At 35.6% G+C, this 21,708-nt stretch overlaps 1 protein-coding gene across 5 annotated transcripts in view; it reads left to right on the top strand.

Annotated features, from left to right (window-relative positions):
- FLRT2 (fibronectin leucine rich transmembrane protein 2) overlaps nt 1-21,708 on the top strand; it is a 61,103-nt gene that overhangs the window by 9,998 nt on the left and 29,397 nt on the right. For 2 of the 5 annotated variants that reach the window (XM_065635694.1, XM_065635691.1), the window contains exon 2: nt 3,186-3,272. The exons of the other annotated variants lie outside the window; for them this stretch is intronic. The gene's annotated coding sequence lies outside the window, so the exon portion shown is untranslated. The remainder of the gene's footprint in view (nt 1-3,185; nt 3,273-21,708) is intronic. 5 annotated transcript variants of the gene reach the window in all.

The raw sequence follows: 21,708 nt of genomic DNA, 5'->3' as shown, positions 1-21,708 counted from the left end.
TTGCATGCCTGAAATGCTAGCTGAAATCATATGAGGTTTCTCTAAATGAAGGAATATTTGTTAGTAGTGTCTCTGTATTACCTTATAATTTTGTTTGTGATCTAGGAAGTTTCTCCTAGCTGGTGCTTCTTGTGTCATTGAGAGATTTGCATCCAACTAAATGTACCCGATTTAGGAATCTTGTTCATCTGGTTTCACAGGCCATTTCATTGACTGATCTAGGTTTAAGCTTATTCTTATCTTTAACCACTTAGCTTTGGAGTTAGTTGCAAATGCTCCTAGATTAGTATTATTTCTTGACCCATATCAGTTGAAAACTTGCTGTTCATTTCATACTGCATTATGATTATCTAAAAAAAAAAAAAAATCACTTTGATACCTGAATCTGTATGAACCTGGATTGGGTGACTGGAGGACTCCAATGTAATATGTTAATACTTTATATGCATATTGCGTCATGTTGTACTGATTCATTACTATAAGCCCCCATGTTATTAATAGAACAAGAGAATTTGCAGGTGGGAAAGACATATAAGGCTAACCAACAGCTCAAAGTCATATCTCTAGTACACTTACAAAATTTTCATTCTTGATTTAAATGTTTTCAAAGATTTTGTCTGAGACATTTTATCCTTTGAACTGTCCATAGAAACTTAATTTCCAACACAAAATAAGTAAATTAGAAAAGTAAAAAGTCCTGTTTTCCAGCCAGATAAATATATCCTTTTTTAAAATAAATTTCCTCATACTGAAAATGAGTATACAGCTAGACACTGCTAAAATTTAACAGAACATGAGCACATACACACATACACCCAAAGTCGTTCCCAACTGTATTGCTAAATCCTGTGTATCAAATTGATATATGCCCAACAGTGATTTCTGAAATAGCTTGTTCTGGCCCTGTGCCATGCTGCTCAGTGAAGAGCTTCTTCTTGCAGCAGTTCAGCAGTAAATTGTAAAATGCATTTTGCCAGTAGAAATCTTTTTTTATTTGAGAAATTACTTTTCGCTGTTTGAGAAAATTAATTTCAGAACCTTATTCTTTAGCAGTTGTGCAGCAGAATAACAGTTTTTACTCTGAGAGAAAAGTGTCTACTATTATAGCTTTGAAAATACTTAGGCAAGAAAGAAGCACAATGGACATCTCTTTTTTTTTTTTTCTTTTTTTATGTGTACTTTGAATGCCACAGACACAGCCAAGTCCTTTATCATTGTCCAGAGATGTCTAAGCCTCTGTGGCAGAGAATCTGACAGTAACGTTACTGTAATTCCTTTATCCATGTTGTTCCCAATCAAAATCTCTTTTTTATTCATGTGGTAATGTGTATTCAGAACGATAAACATGCACATGCATGCAGGGACACATGCAAACAATTTTTTTTTTTTAAAAAAAGAGCTTTCTGAGAGAATTAGAGTGGCAAAAGGTCATTTAGTAAAATCTTTTTCCTTCTAAAGCTTAGTTAGCATCTTCCTTTTTTATTATTTAACTGGATAGCAGGGCAATTGGTGATCCTGTAGAATTTTGAAATGGAAGCTGTGTGTGAGTTTTTCTGCTTTATTTACTTTTCTCCCCTAGTGCTTTTCCCTCATAGTTAATAGAGAACTGTTTTCATAAGTAATACTCTGTATAATACAGTTTTTAAAAGAATCGTGCAATTGGATTTTTTTTTTTTCATTGCTGGCTACAGGGTGCTGAATCCCTGTCTTCACACTAGTGCCTTAGTTTTTACTTAGATATAATTCTAGTAAAATGCAGTGATTAAAGAAAACCAATTAACCAAAATAAACTCAAAAGGAAAACTAAAGAAAACCCACATCCACAGCCCAGGAACTACAGAAATCCCAGTGCTAACAAGATAGTTGTTTTCTGTTCCATACTGGATAATCTTATCAGTATCTATTTAACTTGATATTTAATACCAAATACAGGTTTCAACTAGATAGTCTATTATCACAAAAGTCAAACACTGAGCTCTATCCTCAGGCCAACACAGTGGATCTTTATAAATCTGGAATAAATGAGATGTTAAGAGTTGCTGCCAGCAGCTCTGGCAACAGAACTGTTGATCTGCCCAGATTCTCTTTCCTGCAAAAAATTTCTTATCAGCAGATCCACACATCCTACATGGTGTGACTGTGGATTTACAGATAAGAAGACAGAATGACTGAAAGCAGATGGGTAGCATGAGCATAAATAGGTCATGAGTTACCAACTGTGGAGCTTGATCCTGAGCACCAGGAGAGGCGATTATAAATTTCAGAACTCCTCTAAGGATAGGGAGTTCTCTAGGTAGAAGGGTTTGGCTTTAATTCTTCGCCCTTCATTTGTACAAAGCTGAAAGTGCATAAATCAGTCTGTATGAGTAGAGATGACTCTGAAATTCATAAGCACTCGTCTCTGTGACATTGATGGAAACTCTATTGGATCAAATGCATAGGTATTCTAATTATGAACCTCTGATATTCAGAACTTCCCTTAGGCCATCAATATCTCATATGCAATCATATTTTACAAGCTGCTGAACGGTTGTCTGGTTATGCGTGTGCTGACCGAGAGAAGACATCTTACAGTCTAGCTAACCAGCTGCAGAAAGATGATCCTCTTTAAGCACTGGGAGAATAAACACCTTTACATTTCAGATAACATCAGTATCAATTCACAAGCTACTTAGGTCTTGTGAAGATATATTCGGCAATCTTGGGAAGGCATGTTTAAGTATAGCCCTGTATATTGTCTTATGTTGAATGATAACCATGTCTGGCAGAAAGGCATTCTTTTTAACTCCTTCAATGCTGCTCTAAAAGAGTACCTCCTGTATATTAGGAGTAGAAAATACACAAAGACCTGTAGCTTTGCTATGGAATTTACACTGCCTTCCACCATCTGGGGTACTTTTATTGACATGTATTTCTATTCTGGTAGCAGCATACTTCTCTGCTGTTTCTCTCCCTCACTCTCTTTATTTTTTAAATACATGCGGCAGCACAGGCTGAATCGGAATTTTTAGTTAGCTCTTCCTCTAAGAGGTATCTGTCTCTTAAGGTGGAGTTCATTCTGTTATGTCTATCATGCCAGGTGCACTGACACAAAGTATCTTAAAGATAGTATCAAAACTGAAATAAGCAACAATGCTGATGAAGCTTTTATTTTCATTTAAATATTTCCCATATTGTTTTTGCAGGTCAAGTATTGCAGTATTGTGCAGAAGGAAGATAAAAGCAGGAAAGGGAAAGTGACTAGAAAAAACTGGGGGAAAAACAGGATGAAAGTGAGTAATCAAAATTGTCCAGGCTGAATGAAATGCAGAGATAAACAATCAGCTTTCAGTGCAACAGGAAATCAGAGTTTCCTAATGATCACAGTTTTAGCCACCTAAGCTGTTATTCATCTGAGAGGAAGACTGTCCACTGCCATGAGAGGGAGAGGTAAGGTAATGCACAGTCTAGGAGAATCTGTGAAGGAAAAAAAGGATCTGTGAAGTCCCCTCACAGATTCCCACCCCTTTCTGTGGTGGGAATAACACATGGGAATCATTAGGCAGAGTTAATGTTATCTCAGAGCATATTAGCTCTAGACAGAACTCTTCCTGGTTTGGTGAGTCTGGTTTGGTGAGCTTTGGTGTATTCCCTCTTAATATTATTCCATGTCCTCATTTTTGTGGCCTTAGAAACTGTGCTTGTTAACCGTAAGAAAAACTGGATACAGAGTAAAGATGGGATAGATAAACCAATTAGTGAGTAACTAGTCTCAAATTTTCCTCTCAGGCATGGGTATATACACAGAAAATTCACTTTATATAGGTAAATCAAAAGGGGAATAATGAGTATTATTTGTTATTTAAAAATACATAATATAGGTCCTGGCAGTTTTTCTGTTGTTCGGTTTTCTCTTGCCGTTAGACCTCTCATCTGAAAGGTTAGAGATCAATTATCTAATGAAAAAAGACTGAATTAGGGGAACACTGGGGACAATACAGTGGGGGCAAATGGTACTGAAGTGGATCTATATTATTCTTGCTTATAAGAAACAAGATGAAGGAAATTATCGTTGTGCACTGCAACACACAGAAATGTGATGTTGCTCCTGTGTCATTAGTGCATTCATGCTCTCCTGTTGCTTAAATCACTAGCTAGGTCACACATTGATCAAACTGTACATTATGGTCCGAGCGTGCAGTATGCTCTTTCCCCTTGCAGCTGAAGGCAAGGCAGATTTCAACACTGGGTTCTAAAAACAGCAAGGGGACAAGAAGTGGTGCAGACCGAGCACTGAACTGGCAGCAGTCACGGAAACTCGCTGCATGTGTGTACATATGGGAGGGTTTACATTTCTCCCAGGTACATCAAGTGACCACCATCACCAGCAGTGCCAAATTTGGGTGCTTAATATGAAGGAAGGACAATTTAAGAGGAAGGTTATGCTAAAGATATATGCCTTTGCTTTGTTAGGGTGTGCATTTTTTTTAGTAATTTCAGGATCCTCCACAAGTGTTCTGGTAGTAACAATATTTGGGATAATATGTAACTCTACTTCCTTGTTTACTTGCAGTCTGGCAGAAAGTCCAGTAAAGAATCTGAGTAGGATCCAGTTACTAACTGCAAAAGAGAAGGAAAAAGTCAGTGAAAAGATGGCACTGTATGAGTTAACATGTTAGCTCTTCATTCTTTCAGATCAAGCTTCCTGTGAGTAATAAAACACAAGTCAAATGAATTTGGCTGGTCTCAGTCAAGCCTCTCATGGATAGTTGCCCACATGGGAATAACTGCCCCATAGATTAGCTCTGTGAATAGTTCCAGGACAGGTGGGGGGCTGAGCTGCATTGGCAGAACTGCTCCGGGGAACTTGTGTGTGACGCTTCACTCAGTGGTATCTGTTTTCCCTTTTCAAGAGAACTAAAATTCAGCCAAACATCTTTTAAGTAATTGTTTTTAGGGAGTTGGAGAAAACTCAGATTTTGTCAGATTTGCAAGTCTTTCGTTATACATTTCAAAGAAATGAAGTACAAGTGAAAATGAAAATACTCTGAATTATTTCTTCCTAGCCAACATTTTGTTCCTGAGAACAGGAACAATATTAGAGCTCCTGATCCATCTTTCCTAACAGCCTAAGACAAATGACAGAAAAGTGCAATATTTTTAAAGCTTAGGAGGACACAGAATGACACAGGATTTCTGCTGCTGAATACAAAAATCTTTGTCTTTCTGTTTGAAATCCAGACATAGTCTACAGCGATCTGTATGAAATGAAAGGTGGGCTCAGGTAAACCCACCACTATTAACTAAGCCTAATTTTGAGCCTGACTGCACTTTCACCTCCACATTCCTTCCTCCTCCGTTTTATAAAGCAGAACTGATCCTAAGTCACAACACAGAAGTCCTTGAAAAATCACAGTCAGAAACAGCCTCTGTACTATTTTTCCTGACACAAAAGGGGATAATGCAAATGAAAGGTAGAAGGAAGAGTTAATAACAGCATTTGATCACAGGAGCATTGACACACAAACCAGTTCAGAAATCTGCTTGACATTAGATGTATAGCGCTTGTGTAAATCAGGGCTGGACCAGTTTACAGCAGCTGAATATCCACAACATAAACCAGAAAGTTTCTCTGTGAAGATCCTTGTTAGACCCGCAACTGTAGGCCAGCTTTCCTTCTTTAGCAATAAGGAGAAAGGGTTGTAGTCTGGGAGCTGGCATTGTGCTCTTTGTGCCTTAGCTGCCTCTAAATCAATAGACGACCCTACTCTTCGAGTCTCTCACACAAAGTAAATATTTTTTTTCTTGATTTAACTGCTATTTAAGGAAAGGCTTGAGATTACAATTGTCGAAGGTCAGGTATACAGCACTGTTCTAGTTACTTGCTGCATAATTTGGAGTTTCAGATTCATAAGTGGACATGGTTATATAATTTATTGAGGCACCTATTTATACTTCAGTTAAGTGTCTTACACCTGTCTCATAGCAATTGCTGTACCTATTGTGACTGACGTATTTTCCATGACATTTTTCACACATTCCATCATTGCTATATCTAATGAAGCTTGATTTTCACATGCATGTGACCGTCATGGGCATGTAGTAAGGCTCTAAAAAACTTACCAACCTAACCTTCATCTCCTTTTGCCTGAGGACTACATACGTAATGGTTTTATCAATGCAACTGTAGACTTTTGGCACTTGCATTAAATTTCAAACTGATCAGTTTTAGTGAATTAAATATTTTCTCTTGCTATGGGAACTCTCTGCTGCAGGAGAGGGAGAATAGTGGCATATGTCCTCTATCAATTTGACATTTTTTAATGTCAAATAAGCCTATAGTTGTGCATATTCTGATTATGGTGTTGCTAAGAAAGATTAGTGTAAGGAAATTGCTTTAATGTGACTGGAGATAATCAAGGAACTGCTGTTTGTGAATGAATCTTTACCTCCAGAATCTACAATGAGACTTTACACTGTTGTCTCCAAAGAAAAATGGGCAGCAAAGTGTGTGGAGCTTGGCTAGCTGGTAACAGGTGATGTCTCTTAATACATGATTTAGTGGCCTTTTTCCAGTAGAAATTTTAATAGTACCCCGGAGGCAGTTGATATGTAAGAATAAATGTATCTATTTTGTTGGTCATTGTTTCCTTTATAGAAACGAGTATCTTATTTTGCAACTAGATATAAAATAATCTGAATAACAATGAGCCACATTCTGTTCTGTTTTGTTTGATCTTATATTCTGGTCATCGCTATAGTAGCCTAACACTAATCTCTAAAACTTCAGTGAAAGGTATTGTTACAAAAGAATTCTGCGGTGTTTGATAATATCAAATGACTTTATTTAATGGAGGGAATTATTAATATACAACATGAGATCTGGTCAGTCAGAATTGCAAAACTTTAAATTCCCTTCTGAACATGAAATTCAGGCCAGTGTTTTGTATCTGCGATTGTTTATGACTGCATGGATCATGTTTATAACTCCACTGGTTTTATACTTATGAACAATCTAGATAAGTAACCAGCAAAATGACATAAATTGTGCTGCATATTACAACTGCAAATAACAGTGTTGCAAAAGTGACTCCCAATGGATTGTTTTTATAGAAATGTAGTATACAGCTTCCCTCACCCTTGCTTTCTCTCTTTTTAACCACTATCTTAACCTCCAGTGCTTAAAACCCAGGTATATTGAAACCTATGTCTTCCCACCAAGATTGAAGGGTTGTACTTTCATGGACCTATGATTCTATCTATTTTAACATCTCTTATCTGAGAGAGCTACTTTAGGAAGGAGTCTACAGGTTCACTGATATAGGTACAAAGTTGTCATTTTTAGACTGTGAGAAATGAGATTAGAGACAATCTGACAAGAAGCAAATCTCCCCTTCACTCCAGTTCCTTTCTCCCAGGTAATTATACAAGTTGAATTCATCAGCCCAGTATATTGCTTGCTTTTTGGGCAATTTCCAGTAGGAAGATTCTCCTTATTATAAATAAGTACGTGTGCTCTCTAATTGCTGACAACCACATGGGGATCCTTATTCCTTTCCCTTGTATGCATTGCAATGCCAGAAATAAAATCCTGTGAACTAAATATCTCCATATTTCGTATTACTGACCTGAAATAGAGGAGGATCTTTCTGACTATTTTGCAGTATTTAAATCTTCTCATGACACACCACTACCAACAAGGGAAATGGAATTACAAGACCTGAAATAGCAAGAACTAGTGTGTGACTTGTCACACTATTACCACAGATTTTCTTTAGTATAAATCTGGGTTTATTCTTCTGAGATCTGGAGTTATTTTTCATCTACATAACTGAAAATGAAGAGATTCATGCCTTGTTTCAAACCTCCATCCACAGGGTAAAGCAGAAAGAAGATAAGCATCCTTACATCAGACCAGTTGACAGTCTCACTGCAAAACGTATTTAGGACTGTAAATAACCAGAAATGCAGTTCTTGTGCAGAACTGTGTAAAATGCCTGAAGTAGAGGGTGTTGATGATTTATGAATCAATGCATAGATATCAAGATACTGACAAATCAAATGGCTAAGTAGAAAGAGCTGACTATTTGTACATGCCACCCATATCCATAGTAGAGTTTAAAAAGCAAGTGCAAAAATCCACAACATTTTTGAAAACAAAATCAATATATCAATCAAAATATTTAGTCCAAAGGGAGTGTTCAAAAGTTCACTTCTAAAAAGTCTGTTAGATTTTCATAAAAAATACCGAGTAATAGAGAAATGAAAAATAATCTGCTATTTTTTAATATAAACTGAAAAAAAGGGCATTCTATAAACAGCAAAATTATAATATTGTTTGGGCCAAGTTTCTTAATTTATTTTTATGATTAGCATACCATCCTGTAGAAAAACTCATACATGTGCTTAGTGTGTGGCCATTTTGCCCCTTGAGTGTGTGGGGTCCAGGAGAATAATAAAAATAAATCCAGCAAAACAATTGTCTACTTCCAGCCCAAGTACAAGCATTAAAATTCTTATTATAATCAGATAATTCCTAATAAAGCTTCATGTTCACCATATCTGATTTTTCCATATGCAAGCAGAATTTGCAGTAAATAGGAGAGAGACATTGTTAGGCTGTTCAGAAAGCATAACAAAAATCTGAAGAATACTGTAACAAAGTGACTATTACAATTACAACTTAGGTATAGGCAACCATGTTTGATTTTTAAGGGTTTTGCGCTCCATTGTAACAATCTAAGTCTGGAATATTTTATCATGAGTATTTCAGTGCATATAGTGTTTTGCTCCTGAGGAGAATTGACTCCACATTACTTGAATTTAACAATATCTAAGACTATGTTTTCCCTCACAAAGTTTAAGAATTATGCAGCTCTTCTAATTTTTGCAGACATTTCATGCAAAAAGAACAGAAGTTGCTTTGATTTCTTCCCCACCATTCCCAAAAGTAAGGTATTATTCCTGTGAAATGCAGGCCTCCATTTTATTCTATGTATAACATAGGCTCCTTCTATTGCCAGCTTGACCAAAAATTGGTAAGCAGTTCCCTTTCCACAGCTGAGGATAAGTTCTGCAAAATTCTGTATACTTTCAATTCCAGGCAAAGTCAATAGCTTTTGAACATGATAACTGTCTTTCAGGGTCTCCACATGTATTTAAACAGAGAGAAATGGCTTGTGGCTATCATGCATTTGAAGGAACAAGAAGCATCCCATTATATTGTTAGATCTTTGAGTGAGAAATATTTCATTTCAAATTATAATATGACCTAAAATATAAATCTGAGACAGTTTGAAATAAAAGCCCTTCAGAAGATCATATTTTCTTATGCGGATTTTTTTTGTTTAATTTTAGCAGGATCGTCTGCGAAGTTCACAAAACAACAGCAATAAGTAACAGAAGTCATAAAACTGGGTAACAGGCTGGCTGGCATACAATGAGAATTAAAGCAAAGACCAATCTCCCTTGGTAAATGTTGATATGAATTATTAAATGAAACAGTGGCAAAATATAGTCTGTCAAAAGCAGTTTCCTTCTAGAGACATGGGAGGAATTAAAATATATTTCAAAGGAAAGCTTTTTTGCATGTCTTCGACATCTTGGTTTGCTTGAATGGTGCAACTTGTCTCTGTACTAAAAATTCCCAAATTAATTTCTCAAATAAAGAATGATTATGGAAATCATTTTCGCAGTGTGAGGCTTACCTAAGCAATTTCTCATATATACTTGGAATTTCCCTTCTCAAGTTTTTCCTGGAAAGAAAATATTGTAATATTGTAGTACCTGTGATTCCAGTGGGCTGTTTTGATATTTATCATATCTGATAATGCTAGAATATATACTGTGTAATTTGAACATGCAGGTCTGCTGCTCAGTTGGTCCTTACTGACATAATTTTCTTGGCTTTAATTATCTCATCATTAGATGAATTACATTATCTTAGGATTTGAAGCAAGGTGTGAATGGTCAGCTAGATGATCTGCTCTCTAGATTAGCTATCTAGAGTAACAAAAAATTAAAAATAATATCAGGTATTAACAATTAAGCCATTCATCTTAAATTTAACACAAAGTCTTTAATTTTCTCTGACATTATACTCAGTTGGCTGATAGTTTTAGAAATATATAAAGAACTTCTGAATAAAACATTCTGACTTGGGAAACAGGGTATCTAAAGTGATGCAGAATTACTTATGTGGTTCCCCAAGTAATATTTTGATTGTCATAAACCCCATAAATTTAATATCAGCCCATTGTCCTATGTAATGGATTGATTTGAATATAGTCCATCTTTAAGTACTTGTGTGTCTAATAGCATCAAAATAGATAAGAGTAACCATGTGAGTCTCTGTTTAATATAAATGATTAAAGTTCCTGGAGTCAAAGACCTAGGTGATACTTTGGCCCTCAGCAAAATCCATAGAAGTATAATAATTCCCACTGACATTAAAGGAGTGGGTTTACTTCTGGCTACTCTTTCCATATCCCTTACGGCTAATTAGCACTTCATTCAAGCACATCATTGGGTAGTTGCTAACGCTTCTAATATGCTTATGAGCTCCTAATATTTCCTCTCTCATACAAAAGACCATCCATCCAACAAAAGGTCCCATATAAATGCTTAACTTGTGAACTGATTGATAGTTTTAACTCTGCTGTAACGTCCTACAAGCCACCTAGAAAGGGATATATTCGTTTTCTTCCTCCTCAGTGCACTGATGGAACATGGGTACTGAGAGAAGCACACACCCCAAAGCCAGACATAAAAAAGTATTATACAGGCACTTGGAATCTAAGATACTACATGAGAGTTCTGTGTATAATTCAGACTCAATATAGCATGTTTGCATCCATCAGAAAAAAATAAAGACTAGGTGCCAAAATTTATATGTATATTTTGCCATATAGTTTACCTGTAATATTCAGGCTTGAATTCTTCAGAGACCCCAATAAATTCCCTTTCTTAGATGCATTTGTCTCCAGATAACCAGGTAAAAATTGAGAGATGTTGAGCATTCTTTGAGAAACTGAAAATCATGATGCTCTCTCAGCAGCTGAAATGCCATCTTTACTCTTTTAGCCGTTGTTTCAACTAAGCAGTACATCGGGAATTTTTCCTAAGAGCAAAACCTATTATACAGTCTTCAAGACATTATGGGAGCCTCATTTCTAGGCACAAATAAAATTAGCTTCCAGAAGCGTTGATGTATTAGTGTTGAAAATATGCCTGCAGTGATGAGGCTGGTTCAACTGCTATAAGGAAATTTTCTCATCACTTAAGGTAAACTAATTAACTGAGTTTGGCCATTTCGAATAGCAGAAAAGAATGACCAGGGTTGAATCTTACCACAGAATTCATACCTTGTCCTTTGACAAAGAATGCACTGACTGCAACATCATTGTTTTCAGTTGTAGCTGTGGGTGAGTAATTAAGGAGATAATGGGAACATATGGCACTGAAATAACAGCAGGAGTCTACTGAAGACTGTCAAGAGTTTTTGTCCAGGCGCCTATTCGTAAAATCTGTTATATATGTGTTCCAGATCTTATATGCATTGGACCAATTTGCTAAACTCTTACAAATGTTCAAATTTCCATTCACTTCAGGAAACCACACTCACATAAGTACATGTGATGCAGCAACCAGTTAAAATTGTGTACTGTAGAAACCTCTGGAAAGGTACTACAATTATTTATGTTATTGAACATTCTGTGCCGCCAGTTCTCCTTTCTTTCTCCAGTCCTCTCCCATTGTGCACCTCCTCAAGCTCCTCTTCCTTCCTGATGGACTTCAATGCAATAAATAATTTAAAAATAAAGCTTATTACAACAGAAGTAATGCCTTGCTGACATAAACTACTATGTTGTAACACAAGATAGAGAGGTATATTTTATACTTGGATACTTTCAGTGGCATTAATAACATTGATATTTATACTGCCATACATGTAACTTGCACTAGAGCGCCATTTATATAGAGTTATGTTTCCTGCAAGTATTCATCCTGTCACATTCACTTCTGGCTTTTTGTTGGTAAACATACAGCAGAACAAAGCCATGTGTATGGAGGTCCAGTATTGTTATAAAAACAGTGACCTTAATGCAGCCATCTGCAGCTCTATGCAATACCTTCAAACCCAGAGATTCTGTGAGGTTATTAATAGCAATAACATTATCTCAGTAATACGAGAACTGTAGCTGTCCAGATTGGATGTCACTGGTAAAACTGCATTGGAAAATATGCCATCTGTATTGGTTAAAAATATAAGTATTAAATCAAAGAACCACTCCTTTCATTTCAAATATTCCTCAAGCATTTTGAGCAAAATTCTGGAGAGTTGCTATAATCAGAAAATTATTAAGATTGTCAAGAAAGTATTAAAGATGTCAGAGGTAAGCTTCCACTAATTTTTAAGTGTTACTGCAAAAACAATTAAAAGATATTTGGTGCTTGCAAATTTTTGTGATATGCTTATCTAATATAGTGATAAGAAAGAATGAAAAAAGTTACAAAGCTATCAAAAGAGGGAAGATTTAATTCTGCTGGAGAACTCAAGTTTCTCCAGACTGAACAAAAATACAATTGTTTAACTTAATTTACTTTATTTCAAAGTTTCCAAAGATTTAAGACAGAAAATATTATTGTTGTTATTAGTATGAGTCTCTTACAAATAAATAGAAGTCGTTAAAGCCTCTCTAGATCAAGTGCACAAATAGTGTACATCATCGTCATGTTTTTGATGCAAATGGCCGGAAACGAGATCTGTCCTTCTATACAAATTTTATTTATAGTTTACTTGATTCAATTTGGGTATTATACTGTCATTTTCATTGGTTGTAATAAGTTAATCCTTTGCTGGAACTATTTAAAGGTATTACAGTGCTGGTAAATTTTAAAACATGCAACTTCCCTAAGCTTATTAACATAATGCATGATGAGCACTTTTGTGAAATCATGTGAAATCAAGTACATTAGGGGGCAAAAACTATCACCAGCACCACCAACAAAGTGGCCTTTAAAAGTTTAGTAACTGAAGGGCCGCTTAGTACAATTGTGCTTTAATAATTAGAGAAGGGAAAAGCCTATTACAGAAGCTGAAGTGAAATTCTAGCTCTGCAGAAAATGTTGGGAAATTTATGTTGGCTTCAGAAAGTCAAGATTTCACTCCTCAGCCTTATTCCTTCTGTCTCTGCTGCTGACTCACTGAATTTACTTGGTCAGTTCATTTAACTTTGGCTCTATCTGGTTAAAAATACTGACCTGTCCCGGAAGGTGTGTACAAAGCTCTGTTGGTCAATCATCTGTCTGTAAAGCACTTAAAGAAGATGCAGTGAAAGATGATCTTTGTATGAAACATCCAGTACAAATCTAGACAACTCAATTTCTTCAAAACTGAAGTCAACAGCCAAAGATAATTTCTTGGTGTGGTTTTATTTTGTTTTGTTTTTCTCTCCAAAGGAAGCATGCATTTTTTCACAAAAAAAATAATTGTTAATATTGTCAAGAGATGCTACAAGAAGTAGAAATATTTTGCTCAGAAGGCAGATGACCAGAAGGACTTGATATTATAATACAAAAGCTATTAGCTAGATAGGAAGAAATTGAATATTCTGAAGTATCTTTTTCATTTTTATCAGAACAAGGTTCTAAATAAAGAATACTGTAAAAATAGATGAATACATACTAAAGTGATCGTATTGTCTATAGTTAGGAACTGTGCTGCTGAACTCAGTGCCACAGGATATCCAAAAAGTCAAGAGCTTATGATCAGCACAAGTATCAGCTATTTATATGGATTATGGGACATTATTAATTACAAAATAAAAATATTTTATGGGTATGAGGGTATGTGCCCTTGTAAGGGAGTGAATAAGACAGCTCTTAATTATTCAGGAGCTAGGTAGAAGCTCAGAAACTTGTTTGAAAATATGTGAACAATTAGAGTTTAGGATTTCTTTAGTGTTTCAATATTTAGGACTTTCTGAAGCATCTGGTGATGGCCACTGCTTTTGTCTGGTCTGGCATGCCCTTCTTCCCCTTTCTGTGATGTATAGCTTATATTTCCAATATAAAACTTTTTTTTTTTTTCTAGTCAGGGTCTTGTCACTTACCGTATTGTTTAAAACATTATACTATCTTCTTTTTCATATATTTTTAGCACTAATCCTCTCATTCTGTCTAATACCATGTAGCCTTTTCAGCATCTACTTACCAGGTTTAAACTACTGATTAAAGTGCCTTTGTCTGAGCTACTAGTCTACATTACAGAGCTATATTTTATAAAGATTTTTCACTCATATATATATGCACCTGTGTATAAATAATAGCTATGCTGCATACATTTCTTGTTATGATTTTCAGCCTCTGTAGCATTTTCTGTTTCTCATTTGCTTTCATGAATTATGAAACTATTGTAATAAAACGGTAGAAATTTTTGCCATTGTAGGATTAACCTATAACAATAGTAACAGTATGATAACATTATCATAGCATAACAGCAAAAAGATACACTGTAATGATTTAATCTAGATGCACTCCTAGAAAATACCTAAATACATGACAGTTTTTCATCCAGCAGAACTTGCAAGAGACCCAAGAGGGTTAGCATTCAGACACTTAGGCTGTGAGATCACAGTGTCATTTACCAATGATACAATGATGCCATAGACAGCGCTTTTTATTTCCAAAGCAACAGATAAATATGGGCAAATCGAACTTGATAACCCTGTTTTGAGTGGCATATATTTCATTATCCATATTGTAGGGAAACAGATGAAGAGAGAGGTCTTTATAATAACAGCTCCTTCCAAGTAAGTTAAGTTAGTCTCAGTATCAGGGTTAGAGCTGTGTTACTGAGTTTTCAGTGAAGATGACACCGAAAAATGCAAAGGCAAGAAGGCTAATAGGAACATTTATTTAAAAACTGATGTTCCTTCATCTGAGAACACAGCAAGAGTTAAGGAAACATAAATTTCACTCTGGAAATTTGGAAGACTTGAAACAATAACTCCTGAAGCATCCTTCATAATTGGAGAATACCACACAAGGAATATGAAAAAGAAGAACAAAATAAGGAAGTGATCATCTTTGTTATGGTGGCTAATGGTTCTTTGCCTTTGTCATAATCAAGGATTTAAACCACATTTTGAGACAGATATTTAAGAGCATAGATCTGTGAAAAATGGGATGGAATGCAATTTGCATTAGCCAAAGATAGAGGGAGGAGTCATGCTAGACTAGCCTGATAGCTGTATTTAACAAGATAACTGGTTTTCTAGAAGAAAATTATAATGCACATTTTGTATCTGGATTTCAAGAGAACATCTGATACGGTGAAATTATTTAGGCTGCGGAAGACACTTGGCGACTTATGAGACTTTGAAGCAATTAGTTTTCTAAGTGGAAAACAAATAAAGAGGAGAGAGCTAAAAAAGGAGTCATTTGTCTCCTGAGATGATATTATCAGAATTCCTCTAGCATTACCTTTGCAGCTGCCAATTATCAGCATTTTCATTTAGGAATTTAGTTTACTAGGAATAAAATCAATGAATGACACAAATTTGATATAAATTATAATTAGAGTACTGAAATATTATCTGAGAAGTCTTTGACAGTTCTAAGGTACAGAAATAACAGATTTATGGTGAAATTAAGCAAAAGAAATAAACACATTAGGAGTTGATACATGTATATTGTTAATTAATAAAAATGTAACTTGCAGGCTAGGAAGACAACATATGGGGAGACCTGGATGTATGAGGCAATCACAAAACACTTGTGTGACTTGGCCATGACAGAGTGAGAAAGAGAGAAAGAAGAGAAAGAAAGGGGAGACAATGAGAGAAGAAAAACATCTTAGAATGTATGAATCAAAGTGTTTCCAGTAGGTAATGAAAACTTGATGGTTAACAGCTGGAATGGTTAAAACTATTTGGAACGTTGTAGAAAGTATTAAAAAAAAAAGTTGTTTGAACTGGAACAGGTACACAGACCATCTTCTTTGATAATTAGAGGAATGAAGAACCTATTTTACATGAGGGCACTGAGAGAGCTGGACTTAACCTAGCAAAATAATAGCTGAGAAATAGTATGATTACTTTCTATAAATAAATGGGCGGTGGGAGGAGGATAAGCTATTTTTTGCTAAAGGACAAGGTTACACAAGAACGAATGAATATAAACTAGCCATGAATGCATTTATTCTGCAAATTCATAAAAAGGGCTTTAAGATGGAGCTCAAATGAGATGAATGGGATTATATGACATGATTACTTATGATAGCAGGGAATTGGATTCACTGACCCAGGATGCCTCCTCTAGTTCTACAGCATGTGCTCATACAAATTGCAGTTCTGTGCTCAGACCAGTAGATCACCTTTTTCTGTGAGTAGTTACTTCCTCTGCTGAGATCTTGTTCAACATTGTCTAAAGTCTCTTCAGTTTTCATTTCCAGCAGTGATGTAGTCAGGGAAATAGTTTTGGATTTGTTACTTTTTTTTTTTCCCCCCCCTTTCTTCTCTGTCTTTTATGTATGAGGGAAATAATACTACACTTCTGCATTTTCCAGTGAATTTTCAAGTTTTGTTTCATGTAGTTTTGGCAGAAAAACAGATCAGGGTGAGTGAAGGCAACAAAGTACATGAAAGGTAGGTGGTAAACTTTCTGAGCAGGAATTATGTATGAGTAGGTATGAAAAACAACCAGTTTTACAGCTACTATAGCACTACTTTAAATATGACCAGTAATGTATACACATGTTATATTTTAATTTTGATATAAAAGGCATTAACAGCTACTTTGGTTCAACATTAAAGTATTTTATTTTTATAGACATATAGGAAATTCAAATACAGAGATGTAAATATTTCTCTGTAAACTGTTTTTTGTATAAGTTCTGCTGATTCCACAGAATTTTCTTACTCTCCCAGCTTGCCGAGCTGATGCTGTGAGAGACCTGATGCCTCAAAGTGCCACATTGGCTCAGGTGTCCTAATTGGCTTAGGTGAGTGGGATAATGCTCATCTTGATGATTCATATTTCTTTCTTAATGACCGATGTAGACAGAATTCTCTTTTCAAGAACTGGCATTATTGATAATTTGCCTGGAAAATACATACGTAAGCTATGAACAGCTGTCCATCAGGCCTTTAACAATTAATTCCATAGTCCTTGACCATGATGTTGCAAGAAATTATCAACCAAAAGAAACCATGTGGAACTGATCAAAAGCCATAAATACAAAAAATCTTCTCTTTACTAGACAGAAAGTTTAATTTGGTTTTGAAAAAGAAGTAACGAAATTTTTGAAATACAGCTGAATGATCTGAGAAAGTGGTAGCAGAAAGAAAGGAAATTCTGGGAAGAGTTAAACAAATCTAATATTTTTATTCATCCACTGTGAGTTGTGAGGGCTATTAGATATAATGCTAAAGCAGTTCTAATGTTCAGAATTTCATCTCTGTCTTCCTGTGGCTGAGCATGCGCTGAATCTGACTATGGTATTGTCAGGCATGCTAGAAAAATATCAAAGGAGTATGAAAGCAGCAATGCAGAAACATTTGAACTTGTATGTTGTATTATGCCCTGTCAGTCACAGTGAATGTGGCCTGATACAACATGGTATTTGTGCCTGGATGGTCTCAAGGGCTTAACATTCTTAAAAGGAAAATTTCTCCTGAGCTAAGTTATTGAGAGTTTCATCTGAGTCAGGAATGAAGGATGTAACCCTTTAGAAACAATGATGTACCAAGAGATTCTTATATCTTTGTCAATTTAAAATGATGGCAAGCAGTAGCAGCATATTTATTGTACAGCAGTAACTATATTAATAGCCACCACATAACAGCTGAAAAACATTCCTTTTCTATCTGGACATGTCGCCTTAGTACATTAGCAAAGGTTCAAGAACAAAAGAAGACAGGCTTTCATAGAGAATCACGCTGTTAAAATAACATTCTCTCCTGCGCCATAGCTTCTGGCACTGGAACACACCATCCCATCATAAATTGCTGACATCAGTGTGGTGTAGCATTAATATTACATCTTTAACCCCTTCAATACCATTTATCTGGGTAAACCTATATCAGATTTAGAAGGAAGGGAAAAAACTTTGCAGGAAATTTTTTTTATATATATATATGTGTGTGTGTATATATATGTATATATATATATACAGACATACATACACACATATACTGTATTTCTTGCAGACAAATTTCAGAACACAAATTTCAGGTTTTCTTTAGAACTCTCATTGCTTTTTCAAAATGATGGCATTAATGATCATAATTCTTTATTTTTCGTTTATAAGTGAAAGAGAAATTAGATCCCATATATTTAAAAAGGTCATGCTTCAGAATTTCCTGATGAAGTCAATCTACATCAATGTATTAATGTCAATAACAGTAAACTTTAGTGAGGAAGAGGGAGAAGCACTCTTTAGCTATTTCAGTAGAGAGTTTTATTTTGGTTGATGTAACTCCTTTCCCTATATTGATCCTAAATCTCAGTTCTTCTCTATTTAATTGTGTGCAACTTTCAGGTTACATCTGTTACTGTGAAACATAGTCTTGGCATTTTTTGTAGCCATTTTACTCCGCAGATTCTTCCTGCATAAAGAAATACATCTAAGTATAGATATGATGGAATGCAAAGTGAGACGACAGCTAGAATGGACACAGAGTAAGCCAAGGCTTCTTGGTTTGCAAACGGTCAAACTGTTTTCAGTGTCAATTTTCAAGTTAGCGATAAATTTCTGAACTTCACTACTACTGAAAAACAAGTGAAAAACAAGCTGTGGTTAGTGATGTGAATTAATGTAGAAGAATCTTGCAAGTTTGTTAGAAACAGGAAACACAGAAAACGTATCACACAAATGTTGACCAAATCTGAGTTTCTCAACCTAGAATCACAATGATAATCACAATTCAGAGAACAGTATTTTACATGTTACATTAATGCTTGAATTTAATTATTCCTGTTCCTTAAGAAGCTGGCCTTTTTCTAGAGCACATGGTAAATGAAATCTTTCATTCCTTTCATCTTTGCCCTGCATAAAGTACTCTGCTCTCCACCACAGTTCTTCCAGGTGTAAAAAATACTTTATCATACCATATACTGGAGATCTCCAGCCACACTAGTTCAGACTGCTTTGAAATCACCTTCTTTTCTGCCTTTCAAATGGCTATTTCATTTAATATGTATATTTTTGCAGCCCCCCATAGCATGGAAGTAATACATTCTGATGTTCGTCTATAGTCAAATCCAAAGGTGATAACACAGTAAAAAAGTTTATTAGATTTCCGGCTCCTGTCAATTCACTGGCAGAAATTCCATTGTATACAGTTTGGCCCAAAAGTATTCTTGGCATAATTCCATTAAATCTTGCTTTCTGTTTACATCAAATTCTACTGACTTGTACAGGGTCTGATTTGATATGGGATTTAACTTATGAGATGTGGGATAAGAGAAAAGAAGTTGTGATAAGACAGAATGGCTCAGGTTGCCAAGACTGACATATTCGCCCCTCAATGGGTCTCATTTTCTTTCAGTGTGCATACAGTATGAAGAGACAGAGGAAAACTGAATGAATGAACTTTTACACTGCAAAATTGTGTTTAATATACAGCCAGCTATAACAAGACCTCATCTGGTTTAAAATATTATAGTGACTTTTGTTTGGAAAAGCAGAGTTGTTCATATATATATCTTCTTCCATGTTCCCTTAGCTGAAACAAGGACATATAAATTTCTTTCCAAGAAGCCAATTACCCAGTAACAAAACACAGCATACAGACAGAAAGTACCACTTTGATTCATCTCTGGAAAATAATACCATATCTTCCATTCTGCGCCATCATGGAGCCATACGCCACTATTTCTGGAGGTGATGATAGGCAGCTGAGCTTCCTAAGCTGCTTGGACTTCTGTCACTCCATTTCACACCAGCTCTATTTTTACCTTTTCAGGTTCCCATTGGAATCCAAGAAGCCCATTCCTTTGCAAATTACGAACTTCTGCAGTGTTTTTGCTGTCCTCATATTGCAAATCCAGTTAATATTTGATTTCTGCTGATTTTTTTTTCATATTTGTTATGTCTTACTCCACCATCTTTTCAGTTCTTCCCTAAATTATAAAGGGTAGATGTCTGTTGCAGGGCTTGGGAATTTAGCCGAAAGCTCTCATTAATGTTAATAGAGATTGTACAGAAATCTGTGTGCAGCATAGAGAAATCTTCATTTTTTTGGTGAAGAGTGATATGAGTGTAATTAATTTTTCTTGGATACTGTATTAAGAAGGATAAGAATGAGGACATTTAAATGGCTTCTTATTTTAATACAGAATAGAAAATATACTAAAATGCCCGACATTGTTACGTATTTACCCATCTTGTCGTTTTAGTAAGTAGAAAAGATTTATTTTCGTCATTTTCAGTGATTAATTATTGTAGTGCTGGTTTATCAGACCGAAAGCCTTGAACAATGAAAGTCTCCAATTATTCATAGAAGAAATACAGCACAAGCACTATTGAGGAAAACCCATGCTTTTATCCTCCTTTCACACATACATATTGTCTCACTCTATCCCTCAACTTAGCCCAGAGGGACCTTTCAGTGAATAAGTGGATAATTTCATCTCCATGCTTATTTGCTTTTTCGGCCTCACAAGGGGCCAGTTATTGCAAATAGGAACTGTGATTTTTGCTGTGCACACCTGCCCAGTGGTAACTGTGCTGGAATCTGCTTACTAATTTCATACAGAACTGCCATTAGCTGGCAATAACTGTTGGGTCCAGCTGAGACTGAAGTGAAATAATATACGAAAGTTTGAGGGATCTTATATTCTATTTTCAAGTTTTTAAACCAAATAAATCCTCATAAATATATTAATCTAATACCACGTCTACAATCTGTGTTCTTTTCAGGACAGTATTTCCAATCTAAACTTTTATAGTCTGAAACTATGAGCAGGTCATGAAGAAACTATTATAGATCTGTTTGACTTTGATGTGCAAGCTAGGGCTAATTGCATTTGACCCCTACTGCTCTGGGGCAAATCTGCACTGTCCTAGCTCTAAATCCTGATTATTTTCTATTTGTCCCTCAAAAAAATCTGTGAAATGGGGACTATGTTGACTTTTATAATTTTAACTTATATTTTCTTCTTTAATAGTAATGACAAATAGAACTCTTGAGATTTTCCAAGGCACCTCACTTCAGCCTTATTTTTTTTTTTTTCCTCAGACTTAGTAGTTAGTTAAAGCTAGTTTGTCATTGGTAACTGTGAGACCTGGACCTGGCTATGCGAACATGGCTATGGCACCATGTTGCTGGAATATATGCCGAGAAGGTAGACTGAATCCACATCCGTGTACATTAAGATCTACCTTTTCTCCCTTCCTGGCTCTAAAGAGCCAGGGTGGGCTGTGGGAACCTGGCCAAGAGGAGGTGCAGTAGCTAATTATCTGCTCCCTGTACAAAAAAAGTGTGATATTGGTTAGAATCAACCCGCAGGGTCATCCTGTCCCAGGTCAGCAGTAGGAAGATTCTGGTTTGTATGAACAATAAAAATATCAGCCATGTCTGAATATTTTTAAAATTCAATTTGCAGTTAAAAAGCTAATGATAGAAATACAGTAAAAACCCTTTCAATGTCATTGATTCAACATTTTCCACAAGCAGATATGCACAGCTGAAAAATAAATACCCGTCTAGTACTAAGCATCTA

The sequence above is a fragment of the Caloenas nicobarica genome, chromosome 5 (genome assembly GCF_036013445.1).
Source record: "Caloenas nicobarica isolate bCalNic1 chromosome 5, bCalNic1.hap1, whole genome shotgun sequence".
Taxonomy (NCBI): domain Eukaryota; kingdom Metazoa; phylum Chordata; class Aves; order Columbiformes; family Columbidae; genus Caloenas; species Caloenas nicobarica.
Note: the sequence above shows the minus strand (reverse complement) of the source record. Positions and strands in the feature narration are given on the sequence as shown.